A 10,484-nucleotide genomic window follows, 5' to 3' on the forward strand; every position below is an offset into this window, starting at 1 on the left:
GTAAACAAGATTGGTCATAAACACTAACACCTTCTTTACCACACATCTAACCTCCCTCCTCCGACCATTTCCCGGCTTCTCCCTATGCTCGCGTTCCTGTCAGCAACCCCCATATTCAGTCTATGGCTTCATCAAACAAGGCTTCTCTAATTAACATACCTTCGACCAAACATACCAACAAAGCGATAGAACAAAAGGTAAGGAAAGGAAAGCACAGGTGGTTATGGACCATAGGCCGTGAACATGTTGGGATGTGGAGATAAAGCTGCAACAGTTTGTTTAAGCTGGGAGACAGGCAAAAAAAAAAAAAAAAAAGATGAAGTCAGAGCGGAGGAAGTAAAGCGAAGGGTGGTGTTGTGGCAGTTGGTAAAAGAACAGGCAAGAGGGATCAGGGGGAGGTGGAGTAGTGAGTAAGATGGGGGCGGTGATGGGTGCAGCTTGGCGTCATGCCAGCGTGCCCCCGCCGCTGGGCCTTGTCATTCTAAGCTGCCAAATGAAAAGCTGTAATTAATTGCTCTTGTGCATCCCATTCTTCCTCCCTGACAAATCATACATTCTATTTTATACACACCGCCATCGACATTTTCAAGTCACAGGCGTAATAATTACTGGAGTTATAGCACCTTTCTGTGTGTTGGCTGACGCTCTGTTGCCAGAACCAAATGTGTGCGTCTGTGTGGAAGTGTAAATATACAGTAATATGTGTGTGTGTGTGTGTGTGTGTGTGTGTGTGTGTGTGTGTGTGTGTGTGTGTGTGTGTGTGTGTGTGTGTCTCAGGCTGAATGCTGAGTAGTTAAGGTTTGACGCCATTAATTGCCCCTATAATCTAATATCACAAAGCGTGGTGATTATGGGGCATGCGTTGCCACCGCCATACGACACCGCCAGCCTGAGAGCGCCGCCACAAAACAAAAGCCTCACCATTAGCGATTTGACGGGCCAGGACAAAAGCGTCTCACAATGCAGAATTATATTTTCATTCGGCTTTGTCTCTCCTGGTGAATGATTTCTCCCCTTTCATTGGACTGTGAATAGGGAGAGTCTGAAAAGCCGGGCGATTTGAAGTCAGCCATTTATTAAATGCATTTAATTTTTTTCCGCTGTCGTCGTTTTTTTTTTTTTTTTTCCCTCCTTCCTCATGTTGCATGTTAATTTAAAAGAGAGAGATGCGTGGTAGATTAGTGAGAGAGAGGTGAAGCGAGGGGAAGCAAGTGGATTGGCGAGATGAGAAATGGGGAGAAGGAAGGGTGCCTTCCACATTGAGGAAGAAAAGGAGGGAGATTGCAAATAATGGTTGCGAAATAGAGAGATGCGCGTGGAGAGTCACGCAGAGAAAGAAAGGAACCAGCAGGCAGGTTTTTGGAGGGAGAACGCGTCGCCTTGGGCTCAAGCAAAGGTTGCCAGCATGGACACGCATGGCTAAATGTGCGCGAACACAGACAACGCTGCGCTGTAGGTGTTTGTTAAATGTGAACGTCCGGCCACTAATAAAAGCTACGATTTGGGGAAAAAAAACCTATGATGTTGCCAATATCATTAACATGCAAGAATCACTCATTAGAGGACACACATACAAGCACGCGCAGGCAGAGACACACTGCGGTGGGGTCAGCTGGCTGACAGAGGTCAACCCCAGCCATGGAGAGAGGGAGCTGGGGGAGGGAGGGATGGAGGGAGGAGAGGAGAGGCAGGAGACAGCCCTGTCGTTTACAGAGAGTTGAGGAGTAATTAGAGGGGTTGTTTGAAGAGGGGGTTTAACTGATTAACAAAGAAAGAGGGGGAGCGAAGGAGCGCCAGAAAGATGGGAAGGAGAAGGAGGAGAAAGGCATGAAGTCCCAGAGGAGTGAAGAGAGAGAAATGGGGGAATGCAACATGCATTTCAATGAAGCTCCATCCCTCTCTCCTCTCCTCTCCTCCCTTGATGACTTTTCATTCTAACAAGGAGGAAAGCCTTTCACCACTTTCCATCTCAGATGAAACCTCAGGAAGCGAAGAGGGATGGCTATCTGATATTAAAACCAGCACGGCGCTACTGGGGAATAGGCCCAGCTCAGCTCATCACTGTGTTTACACAGATACAAGCTGGTTAAATGACTGCATCATCTCCGGCTTAACTGCCCCATGTGATTTAATGCATGCTCGTGCACCAAAACGATTGCATTTAAAACTGATCAAAAGCACGTTTTAGAATATCTTTCTTCACACATAAACATGCTTTTTGAGGGCATGACGGCGATCTGCCAACACACGATTTTCCTAAGAGCGCAGCAGCCAGTGGCCTGAGTGACCATAAACACTCCCCTGAGCTTCACAAGCAGATACATCTACTTTGTTGGTTATTCACCGCAAAAGCGGGATGTCGGTGCACGTGTGTGCGTGCGTGCATGCGTGTGTGTATGATGGCAGCAAGTGGTGAGAAGAAAAGAGGCTATAATCAGAATCTAAACAGGCTCTCAGTCTAAATGATGCAGGCCCTGCCTCTGGGTCTATGGGGACACACAGGAGAGAGGGATAATTGAAAAAATGACAAGGGGAGAGCAGGAGGAAGAGAGGGGCTGACACAGACCTCCTCCTCCGCCTCCTCCTCCTCCTCCTCACCCCCTTGCTCGGCAGGAGCAAACCCCAGCGCTGTTTATCCTTGTCACTGAGCATTACCACCTCACCATGGAAGCGACGGCTGCCTCTCTGTCTCCCTCCCTGACACACACACACACACACACACACACACACACACACACACACACACACACACACACACACACACACACACACACACACACACACACACACACACACACACACACACACACACACACACACACACACACACACACACACACACACACCTTGAGGTGTATGAAGACACCTCATATATACACATTAAAAAGTTTTCTTCTGCCTTTGTAGATTAAGAAGGTTAAGTTTGACTTCACCTGGTGGAAAATGTTTCAGGACAGAAATGCGTTCCCTCTTTGACGCGGCATGTGTTTGAAATCGTGTGTGTCAGCGCTGCATAGCCTGTTGACGGGCAAAGGACTTAATGCCCCCCCCCCCCCCATGCTTGCTGGTTTCAGCATTTGTTTATTCACTCGCTATCATCACTATCACTCCTTCCATCTTTCAGCCCCTCAGGTAAACAGCCTGTCTGTGCTCATCACACCAAGAAATGAGAGGAGAAAATGAGGTGGAGTGGGTTGGGGGGGGGGCAAGGGAGAAAAGAGAGGAGCAGAAGAAAAACCATTTGAGTGAAAACGAGGAATAGAAGGAGTGCCTACTGTGCTGAGAGTGTTGTTTGGAACTCAGGGCCAGGCCTCCACTGGAAATAAAAGGGCCCCATTGTGTGTGGTGAGTACCCCTCCTCCAGCTAATCTGCTGCAGGGCCAGGGGCCACATTGCTCTGGGGGAAACTGATGAGCGAAGCCAGGTGGGGTTGGGAATGATACGGGCATCTTGCAGCTTCCAACTTCAAACATTTTTTTTGCTGAGTAATGTTTCGGTCTGCGTCTGTGAGCAGTGTATGTGTGTAAGCTGCTGTTGCTACAAACAAATACCAACACGCAAGAGGAGGGTTGAGTTCTAAGCACTATGAGCCTTTGGTTATTTTCACCTTTTCGAAATACTTTAATGAATCAACTATCTAGTCAAAAGGAAGTTGAAATCTTATGAGACCTTGAACACTTGTGATGTACAAAACGAAAAAGCAGTGTTGTAAAAACAATCAGTCTGAGTTATCTTGGCTCATGGAAGCAAAGCAAGAAAGGAAATGATTCACTTGTTCAGTTGGTTGCACTTCTTAATAATTGTCCATTTAATTATCCTTTAGTAAATCATTGCAAAGGGCCCTGGAGTCACGGCTAATGTTCACACGAATAGCTCGCTTGCCGAGAGTGTGATTTGAACCCAAGTAGAGCAAACCCAAGGTGAAGTTTATGCGAGTGCACAGTGAGAGACAGCAGTCATCTATAAAAGTGAGTGAGCCGGGTTCTGGGAGCTGGAACTTGTCCTGTGCTCTCTGGGCATGTACGCTTTGACTCACATATACAAACAGTATGTGTGTGGAAGTGTATAAAACAAAGCTCTGTCTGACAGGACGCAGACAAATGAAAAAAGAAAAAAGAAAAAAGAAAAGGCCAGAAAGAAAAAAAAAAACTTCAGAGAGGACAGTGAAAGACCAGTAAGTTCAAGTGGATAATCCACCTCCCCCACCCTTCTCCTTCTCCTCCACTGCCTCCCTCCATCTAACGCCCCAGTGCTTCAGAATAAAAATGACAACACATTTCCAGAAACACACGCACAGACATACACACACTCAGGGCACTTCATTGGGAAGTGTGAGAGGCCTTTATCGACCATATTTCATTACTGATTTCACTCATGTTTCAAATCACAAAATAAGAGTTTCACACTTCAGTGGCCAGACCCAAACCTTTCCTCTCCATCCTTCTCGTCTGTCTGTCCACCCCTCCGCCCAGAGCCAAACCCAATCCACGAGCTGCCCAGCCTCCTCCCCTGCACCCTTCACAAACTGTCAGGATCCCATACTACCCTCCAAGACACACACAAACACACACCAACGTGTGCACGCACAGCCACAATTCCCTCCACATCAAATAAGAGAAACTGCCAACTAAGCACTTTCATTGAGTGGACAAAAGGAGTGCTTTGGGAAAAACACTTTGAAAGGAAATAAAAGAGGACGAAAGAAGGAACTGCTTCAGTTGCGCAGGCTCCAGGGGGCTCAACACTCATCTCTCCACATACTTTTGTTGATTAGTTAAAAGACTTTGAACCCAGCCCCAATCTTCACATTTAGTGCTTTCTCAAAAATCTATAGGAGTTGAAATGAGGCAGCAGGAGAGAGAGAGGATTAAAAAAAAACACAAAAAAAAACAACATACAGAAAAATGCAGTAAAACACGGTAGAAAACTTGATTTGAAAGTAGTTGCAGTGAAATGAACCTCTGAGAGTGTAGAACCAGACTGCGGTGACTCAGTTTCCTCCGCCCGTCTTTCCTGCATGGCTCCCTCTTTTCCTCCATCCCAGTGCGCCGGTGTCAGCTCTCTCCAGAGAGCAGCGAGCCAAGCTAATTAACATATCTCTAATGAGTCTTTTCATTTTTTTCCTAATTAAACGAGCTCCTCAATAATACATGAAAACAGGACACCGCGCTATTCAATTACATATGTATGGGCCACAGCCAAGCACGTGTGCATTAATCTGTATGTGTGCATGCCAAGTGCCAGTGAGTTAAGTGTGCCAGGCGTGCGTCTGCCAAGTGGTGCATATGTGTCTGCTCGTGCCCACCCAGTGTACGAGGGCGTGCCAAAGTGTGTCCATTGTGGGGAAAAAAAAACAAAAAAAACCTGCGGCAGGTCAAACAGGCATGCTACGTATCATGCTGGGTAATCCGCCAATGCCTACTCTGTCTGCCAACTGCGCACGTGCCCAACGATTCTTTCGGTAGCACTTGTGCCACAACCAATTAAGGTAACTGTGGCCAATTATATCCAACACTCATGACAAACACGCGTCTAAAAGTGTAAAATTATCCAAATTCCACAGACATGAAGATATCATTGACGTGTAGCCTCTGACAGTGGGAGGGAGACGGATCATCGTTGTATGCTCGGTCTGCCTTCAGTTGTCACGAGAAAAACGATATCGCTGGCAACAGAAAGAAATCACCTACATTTCGGTTGACACCATTCTAAACATAACAACTTGTGCAACACAGTTCTCCAATTTCATACTGTCATTTGAAGCAATATCATTTTCAGCCGGCGTTATTAGGTGTTATTTCTTGCCGTCTTTTGTTTCAAGTGCCAGTCATTATAAAACTACTGACTCCTAAATAATCACTTGTAAAAATATTTTGTACTTTTCAGCAACTGTAGCTGCAATTTTGATGCACACAATCAATTTTTTCTGCAATTGCCTGTCTAGAGACTTGAGCTATTGTCGAGTTTCTCCGCAACGTGACGCATGACAGCGTGACGCACACGCACGCACGCACGCACGCACGCACGCACGCACACACACACACACACACACACACACACACACACACACACACACACACACACACACACACACACACACACACACACACACACACACACACACACACACACACACTGGATTGATACCATCTCACACTGCCAGCCAAACACAGAGACCATCTCTGAACAACCAATCAAAGAACAGATACAATCTCAGAGTTTCTTTTTCTCTCCGCTCAGATCCTCCCCTCTATTATAAATAAAGAAAAGAAAAGAAATATGATGGGGAAGGCGGAGGGGTGTGGGAGGGTAAGAATGGGGGGGGGCATGGGGTATAGTGGGTGGGTGGAAGGAGGGGGCTTGTCAGCGCAGACCAAGGCTTTTCCAGAGAAGTCAAGACACGAAAAGAAGTCTTCCCGCTCACCCTGTCTGCCTCTGCCGTTCTCCCTCAGAGAGAAGGGAAAAATCTAATTATCGAGCTCCTAAAGATCTCATTATTGGCTGAGGCTCATTTGCATGTGAGAGAGGAGCCCAGCAGGAACCAACCTGAGAACGGCCATTTTGTGCCTGATGTGAGCCACTGTGCCAGCGTGCAGGTCGCTTATTGCCACCTTTAGAAATAACCTGATGAAATATCAAGCTTTGCTCGCTCACTCATTTTTCTCTGTTACTGGTGGATGATTGCTTCTATTACAGCAACTACCTGTAGTGATTTAAAGGTGACCGTGAACCTGGAAATGACAGTAATTAAGAAATGTTGACCTGCCACCAAAAAATTGTGATGTCCAGTAAACAAACTTAAGCTCAGGGATACAGAGAACAACCAGCGTATACTTGTCCTTGTGACTGTGTCGACGCAAGCACACACACACAGGAATGTAAATCCAAGTGTGTGTGTGTGTGTGTGTGTGTTGGCAGGGTGTACGGGGCCAAGTGAGCTGACAGCTCAGACAACAGAGATGTAACACGGTTGCCCTGGAGAGTATAAAGTGGATCGCAGGGCCAGGCCGCAACAAACAAGACAAACAAGACAGAGATGGAGAGTAGAGGAGGAGCAGAGCTGTGTGTGTGTGTGCGTGTGTGTTCAGTTCAAGGAAGTAGAGCATCGAAGTATGGGAGATGTGTGTTTGAAGCAGGTCAACTGAATGTGCATTCGACCTACGTTTGACCCCATTCATGTGAAAATGCTTGTCAACATTTACAGTCGACTCCACTGCGGATCCTGACACGGCGCCGCATAACAGGAGATGCCTATTACACGTCACCGCCGAGTTTGACTTCCCCCACAACATGTTTTCTTTTATTTACCTAACATCACAGTCCTTTAAGCTGGTTTTGAGTTGAGTCAGTTAAGTGCTAAGTCATAATGTAACAATTGAAATCCCTGTCCTTTCTGTAAATTGCTGTTTTACAGAGCAAACCAGGAGTCCAGCATGAATCGATTGCAGATGTGGACTCAAAACAGTCCACATCTTAAATGGTTAAGGACTACCAGCAATAAGAGATACTGGGTTGTAATCAACATCTGATATAAAGGGCATGACTATCAAACTATTTGACATCAGCAGCATTTTACAATCAGTACAGTCTCAATGTGACTTTAATCTTAAAAAGATTTCCCCCAAAACAGATATGTCATAAAAGCTGTATTTATTTAGTCCTCTTTCCTTTTAAAATGTAATTTCTACAGCTGACAGTTTTTATCCAAGGTAAATAAAGTGATTTTGATTCCAATTCAGGTTTTTATTAAAGAGTAATCTGTAGGATCGCACTTTTTAAATCTCATTTCAGCTTTGACATCTTGAGTAATAAGCAGTCATTAATTCGGTGGCATTTTTCTACATCCCGGAGGTCACTTAGCAATTAAACTGTGTGGCCGGCAGTTCAAAATCTTTACTTTTGGACGTTCTGTTGGTTGGTTTCTAAGTTTTATGTGGTTTTGGTGTTTCTTTTTGTGCTCTAACATGAAGGACTGTAAGTAACGCTGTATCAAATGTTCCTTTTTATTCCCCTAAAACAAAGCAAAAAATACAGCCAAAGATTACTATGCATCAGAAGCCAACATTTGCACAACTGCATCCATGAACTTATTATTCTATAGATGCTACAGCCAAGTAGGAAAATCAGGGAGTTTCAAAGAGTGGGAGTAAAAAAATAACCTGAGCGCACATCGCTTAACTCACATTGTACCTCCCATTGTGTTTCACTGAATACTGGACGTCTTGATGCTTTTCACATATTATTATTGCCAACGGTCGTTGTGATATATAGGCAATAAAAAAACATCACTCATGCTAGTTAGATGCTTTTCATTGGAAAATCTGTTTGATATTATTTAATCATATTAATTTGTCTCCATTTACACTTACAATCAATTAATCTGCATTCTTTTTTCAAGATTTATTTCAAAAAAACTGAGAAGTTTCTTTTTCCCCATGAGTTACTCATGAATTGTAGACTTTGCGCATTAAATCTTACCTTATCCTTCTGACTCACATCTGTCTTCCTCCTTCGCTTCCATCTCTTCTCCCTATTTCCCAAACTATGATGGACCAGCTGTCTGTTTATCATGTGCTAATGAGAAGAGCAGTGAAATACTCAGACAGCTTACTCCTCTAATAGACCCAACTTTTATTGATATGAGATCGGGCTATAAATCACTTCTCCATGTCGCCTGCATGTTATGTAAAGGAGAGCCAACTGGGATGTCTTGTGTGATATTTATTGACACACACTGCAAGTTACAATGCATGCGTGTGCATCTTTGTGTGTCTTCTTCAAGAGCCTTTCAGTAGCTTTCACTACAGACAACCCCGCTCTCGCTGCTCACTCTGGAATTCAACTCTGAAAACGTCTCGCGAGCCAATCTCTACAAAGACCTCATTCACTCACATACTAACAATCACACACACATGCAGTCACAGACAGAGGGGGGAGAGAGAAAGAGAGCGACAGACAGACAGACAGAAAAAAAAAGATATAGAGAGGGGGAAACGGAGAGAGAAGTAGGCAGCTATAACATACAGTGCAGCTGACGTGGCAGGTTGGTGAAAACAAAGCTGCAGCAGCCAGCGGCTTAATAATATACAGATTCTGACAAAGCAACGCTGGATTTGTCCATCTGCATGTGTGTATGTGTGTGTGAGTGTGTGTGTGCTCTGACCTGCACGGGGCTCTGTTTGACCTCGTTGCTGCCAGGAGAGTTCAGACCAGAGGCCTGCTGGAGGAGGAACTGTCTGGCTGCCTGGAGTGCCTGCGAAGAAAGAAACAGATGATCAAATGTTCCACCAAGTACATGTGGTCACTTAGTGAAATATTATGACTGTTTAAAAAACAAGTCAAAACACACTTTTAGAAGAAGGAGAACACACGTGTGCACTTACACATGCAAGGGCCCATTCAATTAGGACGTTCCCTCTTGACTCAAATGCCGTTTCATAAACCCCCACTACCTCTGCCAAGCTTGATTTCGTCAACCTGAGACACCCACCTGGCACGCGGCCTGTTTGTGGGTGTGTCTGTGTGGGTCTGAGTTCATCCTGACTCATTCACAACCATCACCGACTCCCGGTTTTAACCATCATTCTATTACTTTTCCTCCTCCTGGGTTTTACTCTCTTCCACAATCCTTCCCTCCTCATCGCTTTCAAAAGACGGTGAAAAGTGGGTTTTCCACATCCTCTGAGGCAGAAGTGTGTCAGCACATTTTTGATTGTCCAATGAACTGTGTTTGTGAGTGTCAGGGTGATGTAAGGAATCGTTTACCCTGACGTGCCCTGAAGAGCTTTGACTAACCATGTCCCACCTCTTCAAACCTCCTCTTGCCCTACAGTCTTGTCCATTCAGACCAGTGACACCATTGCTCACGAGCTCAGTTTCCATTCTTTCACTCCGCTCGACTGTTGAGTGCTGCTGATTCATCCTTCCGACTGTTTAACCTTTCGACGATCCCCTCTGCTCCTTCACCATCACCTACTTTTTCCAGCCAACCTTTCCGACCATCATTGCTCCTGTGAATCCTCTTTATCAAATGTTGCTTTTTTTGGGGGTGTGTCTTATTAAAACAAGAAGCTCTCTGTCGTCAAGACAAATAATTCTCTCGGGGAAAACAGGTATTTTCTTTGGAGTGCTTCAACTGTTCTGAAAACACAACTAGAAAACACCCATCAGAAACACACAACGACAACCTTGCCCTGACTGTACGCGCGCGCACGCACGCACGCACACACACACGCACAAAGTCATGACAGAGGGTTAGAGAGGGGGAGACAGCAGGATGCACATTTGCTTCCTCTGACTCAAAGGGGAAAGGTTCCTTAGTAAATATTGATTTATGAAAATCTGTGTGTGTGTGTGTGTGTGCCAACCACAAATTAACGGCCAAATGAAAGATGTACCTTACCAATGGAAGCTCTTACTCAACCTTGCAGTGCTACAAAATCTGTTGTACTGCATCATTTCAAAACGACACGAAACTGTGGAAC

General features: G+C 45.3%; 1 protein-coding gene across 4 annotated transcripts in view; it reads right to left on the minus strand.

Annotated features, from left to right (window-relative positions):
• The window catches only part of foxp4 (forkhead box P4), a 43,045-nt gene extending 33,778 nt beyond the window's left edge, over positions 1-9,267 (minus strand). For all 4 annotated transcript variants that reach the window (XM_080494945.1, XM_080494944.1, XM_080494943.1 and 1 more), the window contains exon 1: positions 9,164-9,267. The gene's annotated coding sequence lies outside the window, so the exon portion shown is untranslated. The remainder of the gene's footprint in view (positions 1-9,163) is intronic.
• Positions 9,268-10,484: the final 1,217 nt, after the last annotated feature.

The sequence above is a fragment of the Blennius ocellaris genome (genome assembly GCF_963422515.1).
Source record: "Blennius ocellaris genome assembly, chromosome: 4".
Classification (NCBI taxonomy): Eukaryota; Metazoa; Chordata; class Actinopteri; order Blenniiformes; family Blenniidae; genus Blennius; species Blennius ocellaris.